Raw genomic sequence first — 15,084 nt, forward strand, 5'->3', positions numbered from 1 at the left:
TGAGTGGAAAATTGGATAGCCCCGCTTCTTGCCTGAAGGGAAAGTTCACATAACTCACTAAAAATCTGTGGCATCCTGCTCTTTTCCATGTGTATGGAATATTTCATACAGAATCCCACAAGATCACAGCTCCACATAAAAATCTATTTCAACAGTAGTGCAGAAGAAAAAAAGTCAGATCTAATTTTTGCTTTGAAGCTACTCAGGCAGACACTGTTTCAGAATCACAGCCACCATTTCATGTCAATCACCAAGTGCATACAAGCCACAGGAGGTACAGAAGTCCTAACAGAAGTAATACCTTGCACCATGATCTCAAGCCAAGCCCCCTTCTCACAAATTCCCCCCAGCAGCTGCTACCACAGCAGGAAGCTCTGGCTGGGCTTGCACAGAGAGCACCAGTCACAGCAGAGCTAAAATAGCACAAAGTTACAGTGAAAAGTCATCTTACAGCCATGAACAATGGGATTGAGGGATTTAGGAGGAGACACTGCACTTCTTTTTAATGCTGAAAATATAGCACAACCTATTTGAAGGGAAAACAGCAGGCAGATACCCCAAAACACAAGGAGCAATCAGCAGTGCTGCTACTTGCACTGGCAATAATTTTTTTATTAATTCATTCTAACGTAAAGCAGAGTAAAGAAATGCTGGCAACAACACTGCTGGGTTTCATTTCCTCTGCATTTCCTCTCAGAAGAGAAAAAAACAAAAACATTGCACTTGGCAACCCATATTCTCTCACCATTAGCACCGGAAAGTGAGGGTCACTCCGATAATTCAATGCATGGACAGTATCTTTTTCAATTACAAGCCCTTCCCAATCAAATTAATTATCCAGTTAAAACAACAAAGCAATGCTAACAACAAAATCACTAGGAAAGTGCAAGTCAACCAATAATAATGGATCAGAAGCACTTATGGGACATTTAAACTTCTTATCCAAAACAAAGGCTTTACCTGAAGATAAGGGGCTGTGGCAGTCTTATTTTATGAAGCTTTTGATACTCCTCCTTCAAATGTGTCACATTATTTTGCTTTCATATATGCACAGCTACAGATGGCAGCAATGAGAATGACTCAAGTTCCAGAACTAAAATAATATTGGGTCAGAAATGGCACACACAATTCACCAGGAAGCCTCTCACACAGTTTGTTTTCAGGAAAAAGGCCAGAAAGACATGAAGTTAGAAAGTAGTTTTTGGTGGTTTCTTACTCCCTTTAAAACCAGGAGTAAGATCCAGTTCCCCCCCTTGCCCTATGAGCACATTTTGTCCAACCTGCAGGGTGGCAGAGCCGTGTCAGGCTGCTCCACTGACACACGAGCATTACACTGCAGGCCCTTGTGAAGGCTCTTAGTAATGAAAATCTCAGACAATGTCAGACTTGTTAGACATCTGGGATGGCACTGAAACAATAAAGTCAATACAAAGACAGCATTTTCTCCTCTGACCCATTCATTTTTTCCTCCTCCCATTTCTTTTTCTTCCATTATTTATTCCTGACTTCTTGTTTAGGACAGTGAAGTGTTATCATGCAACTTCTTACCTTGCACATTCATGTTTTCCAGCCCAATTCCCTCCTACCATTAATTTTACTAATGAATAAACAATTTGAATTAGTAGTGGGAGCTGTTCCTTTATACGGTCATACCCAACCCCAACCACTGCCACCAAGCATCAGAAAAATAACCAGTGGAAGAAAGACTACACCAGCATAGCAAGATTTGGGAAGGGAACAGAAACTGCCTTTCTGTTCTGCTCGTAGGAGGTGCTTTCATAACAAGGTCTTGGTGCACTACTGTGGCTCTTAATTATCATCAGGTAGGCACACCAGCTAGAACACCATGAAAAAAAGCAATGGCAGTAGGAACACAAAATCTCAGTCCCTACCTTCTTGTTAAAGGGAAGTGCTAGGGGGGTTGTACCAGGGTTCATTTAGAGCCTCACAGCAAACTGCTCCACATATCAAAATTTACCTTAAGACAAGGTACTAGAGCATCCCTGAAAAATATTTGCAAAGATACAGGCCAGGCTCTCTTGTAGCAAGTGATGCTATCAACGTCACTGAGATAAATGATGAGTTTGCAACACTTCTACCAACCCCAAGATAGGTGATAACATGATCATCTCATTAATCTTATCGTTTAAATAACAGAACTCTGTTTGGACATTAAGGACAAAATTCTCAGACTCAGGAGTAAAATATGGTACCAAGCCTCAGTTGGATCACAAAACTCCCCACAGTAGTCTTTTTATCAATACAGATGTCAGTGTTTGGTACTAATAAGGAGCAGAGACAGCGAGTTGGCACATTTACTTCCCTATGACAAAGGTGAGCAACCACAAGAGACTGGTCAGATTTGCAGAGCCACCAAGGGAGCAGAGTAAGGCAGCTCAAGCAACCTGGTAAATTCAATATTGCTGACTTATCTAGATTTATTCTTCAATTCCTTTGTAGTTTAAGTGTTTAATTCCTAATTTCCAGCTTCAATGTGTAAGCTTGCAAAGTCTTTTGTTCGTATGTCTCATAGGACATACACCCTGGTAGAAATACCTTAATTCCACTGTATAAAACAAGCTTTACTTAGAACAGCAAACACAAGAGCCCAGATTAAATTTCTAACCATGAAATCATTGCTATACTATAAATTCAACATTGAAGAGAGCAAAACTTGTAACACTCTTCCCATTAAAATCTTCCAATATAAACAAGCAACAAAATATAGTTATTAATAAGTGTCAGCAATACAATCTCATGTGTATTTGTAACTTGTAGCTGCTACTACTTAAAAAGTTACTCACTAACACTGAGATGAAAGATGATGGGGGGGTGGTAGGCATAAAATATTAACACGAGTCTTCTACAATTCTGGCACCATGGTGGATAATCAGCTTCTAAAAAAAAAATAAATATATATATACAGAACACATGCCCACGTCTGCAGGATTCTAATGCTGCTTGCAGCTTTCTTTAAATAACGGATGTGCTACTCACTTCCTCAATTCTATTCAAAAACTGTGGGCAGCCATAAACCAGCCCAGAACCATGTGTTTTGTAACACTGAAACTGGTTGAGTGTCAGGCCCTGAGAAGCCAAAAGTTGACAAGGAAGAAGGGCAACCCATTTCTCCCTCTTGGCTCCCTTCAAGAGCCAGATATCTGTCAGCAAGATGCAGGGCAGTGTTTGAATCCTCCAGAACTAAGAAAAGGTTTTCCCCCTTCCTTAATGTAGTGTAGAATTTCTGCTTTAATATAAATATTTACCTGAAACCATGAATATAAGTGTTACATGGATCATTCGGCTTCCTCACAGATGGAAAGCTAATTGGAGAACAGCAATCCCAGGAAGGGTTTTTAACGGCATCTGGAAACATGACAAGTTTGAAATAGGAGCAATGCCCTGGTCATGCTGAGCTGAGTTTGATGCTCCATCCCCAACATCTGCTGGGAGAAGCTGTCATGCTTTCCGTCCACTCACCTCCTGACATGATTCTTGCCTCTACCTGCAAGGTGTAGCCACAGGGTGTGTTAGCAAACTGATAAAAACATTACTGAGTGGGTAAGTTTCCCATGAGCTAAGCAGCATGAAAGAAATCATTCTGCAATCACTCAAGCATTAGCTCTGCCAATGGAGCTGCCCCAGGAGATCAGGGCACAAGGCAAGACCACCCAGAGGCACATTTGATGAATTACCTGCAGCACCAAATGGCCTCCAAAGTCTCCAGCATCAGATTTTGCTGTCTGAGAGTGAATCTTCTGCTTAATTTTCAATCCTAACAAGTTTATGAAGAAGTTTGAAATTTGAAAGAAATATTTTGCATTGTTTTCTTACAGAACTATTTTAAAATGTAAAAAACATACTGCAATTGTATATGACAGAACAAGAGCTTCAACTTCAGAAATCCAGTACAGTAAAAACAGGCTGGGTATTTCAGATCATCATCTTAACATATTGCTGGATCCCTCCCATTAGTATTGTCAGATAAGGTCAGTTATTCAAAGGGATCAAAGTTCTCACAATACTAAATTGAATGCATGTTGAATACATAATAAAATGCATTCAACTTAAACTAGAACATACCACTCACATGGAGATCTCAAAGAACAACCAGGAAAAAGGAACTGGGTTGCAATTCACACTTATCCTTGCTTTTTTCAGCCTATAAGATTCTAATACTTAATCATAATTGCTCACACTCATTCTGCTGAATTTTTTCATCACATGGCACCTCACCTTCCTCATAACAATTTGCTCTTGACCAGATGGTTATGGTGTGAATGAAGCTCATTTACCATGCACCATGGTTTTCACTTGTCATGATGCTAAATCCTGGTCTGCGATTTCTGAATAATAGAGTGATAAAATGAGTTTATTTTCCTCACTGAGAAAAAAGGAACAAAGTTCTTCCCCCACTGCCCTGCAAAGATAGAAATTAACATTCATAACAGAACTCACATGATGAGTAGCTGAGTACTGCAATATTTGTTAGAACACATACTTTTAAGTCCTCTGAGCAAGGACAGGCACTCAAATCACCCCATCCCTAGTTTTAACCATGAGATCCATGCACCACATTCCCATGAGCTTTGTGCCAACTGTTTCTCTTCTTGCAAGGTGGAACAGCTTAGACAGGACCTGTGTCCTAAAGCAGCTTACACCTCCCACTTCAGGCAAACAGAGAGACTTCTGAGAGGCAGGACAAACTAGTCCATATGCCAGGAGGCAGGAGCCAAAGCAAGTGTCTGACATCACAGGTAAATAGTCCTGCTGCTTTGCCTACTGACAGCCAGGTCTGCTCTGGTCCCATTCACACCTGCACAGAGAGCAGCAGCAGTTTTGCTCTGTCAGTTGCCTTCCATGTGCATGACTGTCTGGGCACCCTCCAGAGAAGAGGCTCTTGAAATGGGAGAGCAAAATGTGCAATGTGACAAATCAAGCAGGCATAGGGCACCTGGTAAGACTGATGCTCTTTAAGAAGGAATTGGAAAAAGGTCCTGAAGTTTTCCCCAAAATTTAAGCAGCTACAATTCAGGGCAAAAGATCTAAAAACTTATTTAAAAGCAAAACTTCAGTTTACAAACCATTTTCATTTGTACTTTCTCCTGTACATAAGTTTGTTCATATTTGAAATATTTCATATTAAAGAAACCAAGCAGAATAGCTGGCACTGCCAAACAAATCTCGCATTTCACAACTACAGAACACACCACCAAGCAGCTGCATCAGTCACAAAGAAGGTAAAACAAAAGCCCCAAGGAATCATATGACCATTGTCATTAGTATTAACAAAGCACTGTTTCCATAAAAAGAAATTGCATTACGTATTTCCTACAGCAAGTTTAAAGCAAAAACCTCAATAATACAAATTAGTAGTTGGGGCATTCTTCAAAAAGTAGTACAGCCAACTCACTTGAAAACAGCTTCTCAGAAAAGGCATCAAAGACATCAAATTCATTACAGGACACTGAACATGGAAAATCACCCAAATTTTCTCAGTCTTCTGAAATACACAAGTCAATTAAAGGAGTCAGATTTAATTTTGTCGCAGGTTGAAATCTCCTCCTGGTTTCAAACAAGTCCCTTTCTACCTCAAAATTCAAAAGATATCTTCAGGAAATCCCTTTCTGACACGCTTCTGTCACCAGTACCAAGACACATTCCAACTCCCTGTATCTCCCACCCCAATGCACTTCCAGCCTGGTTGCCTTGTCAGAACCTCCTGGTACAGGATATTGGCTGTCTGCACTGCACGGCATAGGCACACCTTCACCCCAAAACACCTCCTACTCTGTAAAGTCCTGAGAGATAAAGCCTTACAGAAATAATTCACAGTATTTCATAATCATGAATAATTTCATAATCATAATTCAAAATAATTCAGATAAAACTGGAAAATTTTTCAATTCTGCGGAATGGCCACTGAAAGCGTGCCTGTGCACCAGAGGCTACAATTTAACATTGGTTAATTACTTTGTAGCTTTTCAAAGACACTTAGCTTAAGGCGAGCCAATATGCTGTGAAAAATTTCTTCCACAGCAGTGTTTCTAATTTATCCACAAAGCTCTAATCTCACAAGTTTAATAAAGCTGTTGCATCACAAATAGTTAAAAAGAAAACCATAAAAATGTTTCCAGTCAGTGCTCTGACAATGCAATACAGCTGTGAGAATGAAAAAGACCTGAAAGTAGAAAACCTTGAAAGGAAAGCAGAGCATATGTTGCTCCATCTATTTAAGTTTTTACCTCCCACTCACACTGACACCCATAAACACTATGCCAGATCTGTGATAAAAGCAGCCATCCCTGTGAATCCAGCCCCAGGCTGTCAAAATCAACTCTGATAAGCTATTAAGAGTCATTAGAAAAGTTTTCCACTATTGATACAGTGAAACAGCCAAACACTGAATATGTTCTGAGGCTGCTATTCTTAAAACACTCCATAATTGTTCAATTTTTGCCATAGTGCAGTTTCACAGAAAGTTTTGCCAGCACAGATAAATCATCTAAAATAGTAAAGGAAAAAAAAAGAAAAGCCATATACTAGGCATCACAACTATTTCAGCAACCTAACAACCATGAAAAACACGAGCATTTCTGACAGCTTTGCTCGTGGTGCTTGTGGAGGTGATAGAGTAGTGCTAGCAGAAACACTCCCAGCAGAACACACTGCAGATTCCTTTGGAATCACTACCAACACTTTCTTTGTAGTGTTGATTAATGATCCCTTTCTAGCAGCTAGACCACACCAAGAACATAGAGCCCTGGAGGTAACTTCAATGATACCTTCAGATCCAGACAACCTGGGCTTGATCACCATTGTCAAAGAAACCATAGAAGTACTGAATAACACTGAGATATTTCAACATGAGATAGCTTGTTGATTTTTTTTTTTTAAGAACTCCAGCATTTTTCTCAGCCTGTTGGAAAACAAAACAAAGGAAAAAATCACACTTCTGACTAGAATTGATGGAACGATTTGGGTTGATAGGGACCTCAAAGATCATCTGTTTCAACTCCCCTGCCATGGGCAGGGACATCTCCCACTGCGCCAGGTTGCTCAATGCCCCATCCAACCCGGCCTGGAATTCAGGGGGGAAAGGCAAGGCCTTCCTTTGTATGCCCAACCCCATTGTGCCTCTAGACAGGTCATGTGCCAGCAGAAGAACCCTTCCTGCAGAGCTACATCTCACTTCCTCTCTGAGCCTCCCTTACCAGCTGCACATCCTCCCTTCCCTGCTTGGCCCCCCCGGCTGCCTGAGACGATTCCAGCGCTCAGCACTGCTCCATGGACACGCTCTGCTGGCATCTGGGGGACTCCACTGCAAACCAGAGCAGGGAATCTGGGCCTTTTTCCTCTAATTGGGTACATTTGCTGATCTGCTTCATACATCACCAGAAGTTGTGGCAATGATACCATGAAGTACAGAAGTCTGCAAGCCACAATTACTGCTACAGATCAGGTACAGCTGAACTACAGCCTCAGATGACACTCAGCTTAGTGAATCTTTTACAGAAGAGCAGAAGAAATTATTTAAAGGAATAATAATAAAAAAAGCTGGCTGGGGCAAAGTCACTTTAATTCATTTTTGACACCTAGAGTCATTGGCTCACTAGAAGCAGTCTTGCTTCTTTGAAGCAGAGCAGCATGCTAATTTGTGCTGGCACCTCACTACAATTTTTTGAACTTTAGAAGTGAAGGAAAATGTTTAAAAGCACAATTTTGAAAATCATAGAATCAAAGGGATCACAAGAAGTACATTCAGGATAGCATTTAATCCAAGTTACTACACAATTTTTTTTTACTATCAACACTCTGCAGCATATTCTAGTATTAAACAGGACTGCAGAACAAGCTCTACCATGAAATCAGAGAAGTGGGAAGAGTGCCCTGAAGGTTATTCATTAGCATTATCTCTATGTGTAGCTCACTGGGGAAAGAATAAGGAAAACTCCTCTGTGGCATTCTATTCAAATGTATGAGGCATATTTAAATGAGTGAGGGAAGTATTTCTGATGCAGATTTCACAGCAGGTCTAAGACAGCATCAGTTTCATTAACACTCAGAACATCCAAGCTGAAGCGCCCTTTGCCATACAAAACTGAAAAGATGTGCACCTTGCGTCTCCTGAATCATACAAAGGAGCCGAGCCAAGACTCCTAGAGTTCTTAAGTTAACATCGCACTTTTCATACGGAGGCGAAAAGTCCTGAACAGTACCTACTAAAAACAGAGCTTGGCCTAAATTTCCTGAGAACAGGGAGAAGAGGAAACTGACAAGTTAATTACAACCTACAGCTACGTCCCCCTTTCTAATGGCTGCATCTCAGAACTAATCTCCAAAACTCCTTCCTGCGCCCAGACCTCATCCAGCCTATTTAAGGACCAGGGAACAATAAACACTGACGAGCAGAACGGGCCGGGTGAAGGTAGACAACGATTACAATGGCTGCACAACAAAGCCTGGAAAAGGAGAGTTAAAGATACTTTTTGCGAGCGGCACAAGCTCCGCAGCCCGCTCCGCACACGCCGCCAGCCGCGACCCCGGCCGGGACACTCCCGCTGTGTCCCCAGCCGCTCCCAGCGGTGACCCCCGTCCTGCCGGACCCCGTCCCTGCCCCGCCGGCCACGGCTCACTTCGGCTCTGCCCCGCACCGAGCAGCCCTCGCCGGTCCCCGCTGCAATGGGGGCACCCCCGTGTGCGCTCCCTCCCCAGCGGGGACCGCACTGCCCCACCCGCCCCCGGCAGTGGGCTGACCGCCCGCCGCCCCCCCAAAGTGCACCCGGGACAGCCCGGTCCCGTCCCGCCCGCAGGGACCCCCGCCGCCAGCAGCGCTGCCCCGCGGCCTCCGAGCGGCCCCGGTGAGCGGAGACCCTCGGGGCAGCCCCTCCGGTGAGAGGCAGCCCCCCCGCGCCGCTCACTGAGTGCGGCCCCGCTGCCCCCGCGGCCGCAGAGGCCCCGCAGGACGCGGCGCCCCCCGCCCCGCCGGGCCCCCGAGCGGGACAGAGCCGAGCCGGGTGCCCGCGCCTCGCCCTCACCTGCGGCTGCGGCCACCCGGCCCCGGCCGCGGTCCCGCTCCGGAGCGGCCCCGAAGTGCCGAGCGCGGCCCCGCTCCCCGCGCGCGCCCGGCCCGCCCCGCCCGGCCTGCGTCACCCACGGCCGCGCGCACTGCGCCTGCGCGGGGCGGGGCGGTGGGAAAGTAGGCGGGGCCATGGTGAAGGGGCGGGGCCTCTGTGAGGGGAGGGACGGACGGAGAGAAAGAGAGGGGGTTGGAGAGGGACGGACGGAGAGAAAGAGAGGGGGATGGAGAGAAAGAGAGATGGAGAGAAAGAGAGATGGAGAGAAAGGAGGGAGGAAAAGAAGGTAGAGGCCATGGCGCAGAGCAGTAGCAGGTCTGCCATCAAGGCTTGTCTCCAGCAGCTTGGTGCATCAGGAGAGCTGCAGGAAGAGCAGGGAGGACAGAAAAGGCAGCAACAGTCGTAAAATCACAGAATAGTTTGGGTTGGAAGGGACCTCAAAGACCATCCTGTTCCAACCCCCTTGTCATGGTCAAGGACACCTTCCACTAGACCAGATTGCTCCAAGCCCCATCCAGCCCGGCCTTGGACATTTCCAGGAATGGGGCATCCACACCTTGTCTGTGCCAGTGTCTCAAACAAACCCCAAAGTAATAATTTCATCCCAATGTCTAATCTAAACCTACCCTCTCACAGTTTGAAGCCATTCCTCCCATCCTGTCACTACCCTTCCCAATGAAGTGCCCTTCTCCATTTTCCTTGTCGTCCCCTCTCAGGCACTCACCAGGTCCTTGGTGGCCTAGGGAATGCAAGTGATAGATACACAAAAACATCTCCTTGTGCTCTCCAGGGGATTCGTTTGGGATCAGCAACATTACCAGGTGAAAGGCAAGCCACAAGCTGCTCTCCTGACCATAGCGCTGGCTCCTGGAAAGCTCAGAATTGCTTCACCTGCTCCCATAACGCTGGAGGATGCTAACCCTGAATTTTCCTCACAGCCCTCTCCTCTTTTTCATGTGGCCACATCTTTGATTTGGGAACTGCTGTTCTTCTGCTGTTCTGCCTGTATTGTTTCCTGTAAACACACCTTTAATTACTGAACCCCCAACATTCAGCAAATTTTTGACTGCAGGTAATCTTAGGGCAAATAATGCCTTAGTTAAACCCAGCCAACCCTAATGAAGTTATAGGAATTTTAGCAATGCAATTGAGGGCAGAACTTGAAGCAAAACTAATTATGAAGCCATAGGTAACCTTCCAGCCAAGGCTGCAATGAGCTCCTCATTCTTTTAACCCTAGAGGAAAAGTTGAAATGCCTATGAGACCATAACACACCATTTCAGAGTTGTGTATGTCTGACAGCACTTGCTTTTAAAGCTGTTTTTTATCTGGACATTTTTTGCATTTATCAAAGCCAGTGCAGCATCAATCTCAGAGTAAAAGCTACCCTGGTTGAGTAAGTCTCTAACAGATTTTGCTGTGGGCAGTTTTGGGTTCCCTTCTGTTCTCCTCATATCAGTGAGAGCAACTGAAGCAAATTCAGGCACAAGGAACCAATTCACCTCTGCTCTGAAGCTGACAAGAAAACGAGTTTCTCAGTTGCAGAAGAAAGCATTTTTTGTGTTTATGTTTTGTGTATATTTTTCCAACTCCTGTCTTTGAAAATGACCTCTTGCATGAGCCAGTGCCAGTCTCGGCTTACCTTTACAAAACTTTAGGAAGAATTCACCTCTGCTGAGAAGAGACATGGATGAAGTGACACACTGGATATCACACAAATGTTCCCAAATAGAATAACTCCAGTATAGGACTGTGCTCAGTCACAATATTTTACAAAAAGAAAGTTGCAGCAGTGAGTTCTTCACTTTTTGCTTCTTTCTTTCCACAAGAAAAGAAAGTGAACTTTGCCATTTAGATGGATACTAGCTATAGAACACATGCCACTCCAGATACTGGTTTTTTTTTCCTACTGCTCTTTTCCATCCCAAGGCAAGGTAATGTCTCCAATGCACATGTTCAAGCCCACACTTCCAACAGCACAGAAACTTTCTGATCATCTTTGCTCATTTGCCTGGTAAAAGGTGGTTTTTTACAACCTAAGTTCCATCTCATTTCACAATCGAATTTTTTTTTTTTTTTTTTTAAACTAAGGACTTGGCAAATGAATCGAGTGTTCATACTGCTCCAGTGCTCTTCCAACAGCTTCACCTTTAAACCAAGCCAGTTTTCCTGGTTTTTACCTGGGACCTCTCAGCACCAAATTCCAGTATGCATCTGGAAGCCCCCAGGAGCCCAGCTGTGCAGAGGAGGGCTGCAAAGCTCTGTTCAGCAGACCTAGGCTTTGTGACTAAGGAGTTCTTCTTGAAAATACATGTACTAAGGTTGCTTAGATATTATATTGTCATTAAAAAACTTGTTCTAAGTGTACTTTTCTACAAAGCTTTGATGCCTGTTATGTATTTCTCTGCAAGAAATCCACTTGAAATTTGCTGTAGACTCTCAGTCAAGCATCTCAAAGTATAGGCACAAGACAAATACACAAAATTACTTATACAAAGCAATTTACAAAGTAAGTTTTATACGTGATTATAATACATATTACCTATTATATTACAGCAAGACTGTATTCACAAACATTTCCTGTGTAAGTTGACTTACAGAATTCCTTTCAATACTGCATTCTCAGTATTTATGCTGACAAATCTGATGCAATTTGATAATTATACTGATCATAATTTGGTGTGATAATACATGCTTTCAGCATCTAAGAACAGCATAAAAATGAACAGCTACCAGTTCAGGCAGAGCGGGTCATATCTACCTCACAATCACTTTGCATTGATATTACAGATTAGAGAGAGCAATATCCATTAAGCAAGAGTATTTCCTGTTCAGAAATTATACAACTTGATTTTATCTCAAAAGAAGCACATACCCAACACCACCTGAGCTCAAAACAATTCTGAGCTTTTGCCATAAATTGTAGCAGAATCTGTTACAAAGCAGAACACGAAACTTGGGGAGAGGAGAAATAAGCTCTATTAGGTTTCAATTGCTTGTGGCAGCATTGATTCGCTATTTGCAGTTCTGCAGGTAGTTACTGTCAGACTGGATTTGAGCCTGTGAGGAGCTGCAGCTCACATGTAGTGAGTACCCACAAGTGTTTAAGGCAGCATTTCTGCAGCTTTTTCAGCCAGCATTGCCTGCCAAAGGGAACTGTAGCATCCCTGACCCCTTCTCCAAGGGCAGGGCTGCAGGTAGAGATGCATCTATGTTCTTCCAGGTGTGAAGTGAGCTCCTCTGCTGCAGGACTGCTTTTTAGTTCCTCTTACTTTCTTTATTCTGCTATTTAAAAAAGTTGCTTTCAGGATTTATACCTTTTCTATAATGAAAATGTTTTGTGTAGGACAGATCTGCATATTCATACCACAATAACAGCCTCACAAAATTAAAATCATTCTAAAATGAGAGGCGAAGTGCATATTTGTCAAGCAGTAAACACTGAAAATGTTTTGTAAAAAAATCATTCATTTTAAGTGTTTTTAAAGCTGTCTTTCCCCCTCAAGACAGCTTGATTCCAGCCATGCACGTTGCATTTCCAAAGTTCACTGACAGCTCTGGCTCCTGCTAATGCACAAGAAATCCTGCAGAGCTGGAGCAGAAAGGAACATCTGCTGAGTACAGGCAGTGCTGAGCTCCCAGCTGTTCCTGCAGGCTGCCATTCCCTCCCATCCCATCCCATCCCATCCCATCCCATTCCATCCCATCCCATTCCATCCCATCCCATCCCATCCCATCCCATCCCATCCCATGCCAAAGGCCAGGAACAGCTCAGCACTGACCATCAGGAGGGGCTCTGTGAGCACAGCCTCCAGCAGAGAGAGGGAACTCAGCAGCAATCCCCCACGTTTGCTGAGGCTAGTGAAGCCTCATAAAAAGTCTTCATTCAGGGTGGAGTGTACCTAACACCCTGTCCTTGGTGTTTCCCCGTGGTGTGAGTTGGAAATTTCCCCCAGAAGGTTATCAAAATGAAAATCCCTGGAGGGGAGAGCAGTGCTCTACAACTTTGTCCTACTCCACTTCCAACAGCGCCCAGGAGACACCAGCCACTTTCCAGGAACAGCAGCAAGGAAATCTTCCTTTCTTTTGAAACTATTTCTCAGAAATTTCCTGCAAGAAAGACAGCCTGGCAGCCTCTCTCCCTGTCCTGAGATGCAACATGAGATACTTTTGGTGCCTAGCATGAAAAATGGAAATTTCACCTTCCAGACTCTTGATTTAGGGCAGAGAAATGGGTATCAGCTTCCTCACCACCCAAGCACTGGTCAGATCAGAGCCAGCTGAGGTGCACAGAGACACAGCCATGCCTCCCCAGACAGCTGCAGGCAGCCCTCAAAAGCAAACGACATTAAAATATATATTAAAGCTTTATCAGGAAGATATTTGAAATGTCTGTCCTTGCACAGTCAGTGCCTTTACATTACAAAAGTACCAGATATTAGAGTAGTTGCCAGTGCTTGGAAGAGGAAATAACTGCCTGGCATGTGCTGGCACACAAAAGCATTCTAAATTAAATTATAATACCAACAAATCCTGCATACGCAAGCCCTGATTTTAGATTTTTTTTTTTTACCATCCATAGCCATTTTCACAAATCTAAAAATGGGGACTAAACAACAACCTAAAGATTAATTTTTCTTGATAACACTTTTAATGCCTTATCTCTCTTTGTCCTCTTAATGTTTTGTCTCTCTTTGCCCTCCACACAGACAACCACCACTGAAATGGCAATTACTGGGGCAGCAGAGAATCACAGGCAGCTTGGACAGCCTGCCCTTCTCTGCCAGGCAACAGGGAAGAAATCAGCATAAACAGCATTGCTACTCTCAGAGAAACATTTCCAATGTAAATGGAGCATCTCACTGGAGAGACATATTTAAAATATTAAAATATGTAGGAAGGGGGAGTTACTTTGGCCACGGAGCATTAAAATTCATCATGTGGAAGAAAAAGAAGACAGAAAACATTTAGGTTAAAATTGATCCAAATCCTAAGAGTTTGGGAGGACAAATGAAATGTGAAGGGAGCGGAAGGCGGGATGGGGAAATCAGAGAAGATGACTGCAGGGAGTACAGTCTGTGACTGGCATTCAGGCAGAAAGGAGGCCATCCCGGGCAGGCGGAGATTCCAATGCCTCAAGGATTCAGAGCGGTTCTAAAATTTAACCCAGCAACTACAGAAAGAGAATCTGACCTAAATACACCACTGACATCCTTACACTGTCCAGTGCAGCAATAACCTCTGTAGTTTGAGGCCATGAAGGACTGATATAAAAGCAACACTAACATTTTCATGCTATTTTTAAAACCTGCTAAGATTGCTGATTGACTGATTCTTTTCAAGACATACCAGTAGATTTTACATTCCATATCACACCAGCTTTACATAAAAGGGTGAAGTGGGCATCAGACAGTCAGAGCTCCATTGCCCAGGGTATGGCTTCTTGTGGCAGACACACAAAATGTTTTACCCACTTTGTCGTGCAGGGTATGATTGCAACATTTCCATCTGTAGCAAGGACTGCCTCATCTTCAGTTGACTAAATTGTTTTGGAAGCCTTCCTTGGGAACATAAGCACTGACAAATAACAACCTTTACCATCTGCAGTCTGCCAGTCCCAGCCCCAAGTCTTCCCTTACCTCAAAGGATTTCACTCAAAAAATAAATAGCAGTGGAACTTGTCATTTCCTCCAAAGCAATTTTGGAGTTTATCATGTTTTTCCTCCAGCAAAAATCAGTGAAGCAGAATTTCAGATTTAGAGGAATAGCTGTTTTTAAAATAGATTTCTTCATGCTATAATAGATTTCTTCATGTTATAATAAAATATCACTATCAAAAGATCAGGGAGTGCTTTTCCTTAGCTGAGGTAGAGAGCCATTTGGGAGCTGGGGCAGGCTGCAGGTTGTGCCTGAACTTAGTGCAGGACTCAGTCAAGACATTTCTTTGATAATTCAGGTATCGCTCCACAACAGCTTTCATTTTTAATACAGGAATTTTCCTATAAAG

General features: G+C 43.6%; 1 protein-coding gene across 4 annotated transcripts in view; it reads right to left on the reverse strand.

Moving 5' to 3' along the window:
• The window catches only part of KLHL13 (kelch like family member 13), a 78,439-nt gene extending 69,297 nt beyond the window's left edge, over positions 1-9,142 (reverse strand). Inside the window, exon 1 of one of the 4 annotated variants that reach the window (XM_030228846.2) lies at positions 9,039-9,142. The gene's annotated coding sequence lies outside the window, so the exon portion shown is untranslated. The remainder of the gene's footprint in view (positions 1-9,038) is intronic. The other 3 variants (XM_030228847.2, XM_050974409.1, XM_050974410.1) reach the window with 3 other exon arrangements.
• Positions 9,143-15,084: the final 5,942 nt, after the last annotated feature.

Source organism: Serinus canaria, chromosome 4A, assembly GCF_022539315.1.
Source record: "Serinus canaria isolate serCan28SL12 chromosome 4A, serCan2020, whole genome shotgun sequence".
In the NCBI taxonomy this organism is placed as follows: Eukaryota; Metazoa; Chordata; class Aves; order Passeriformes; family Fringillidae; genus Serinus; species Serinus canaria.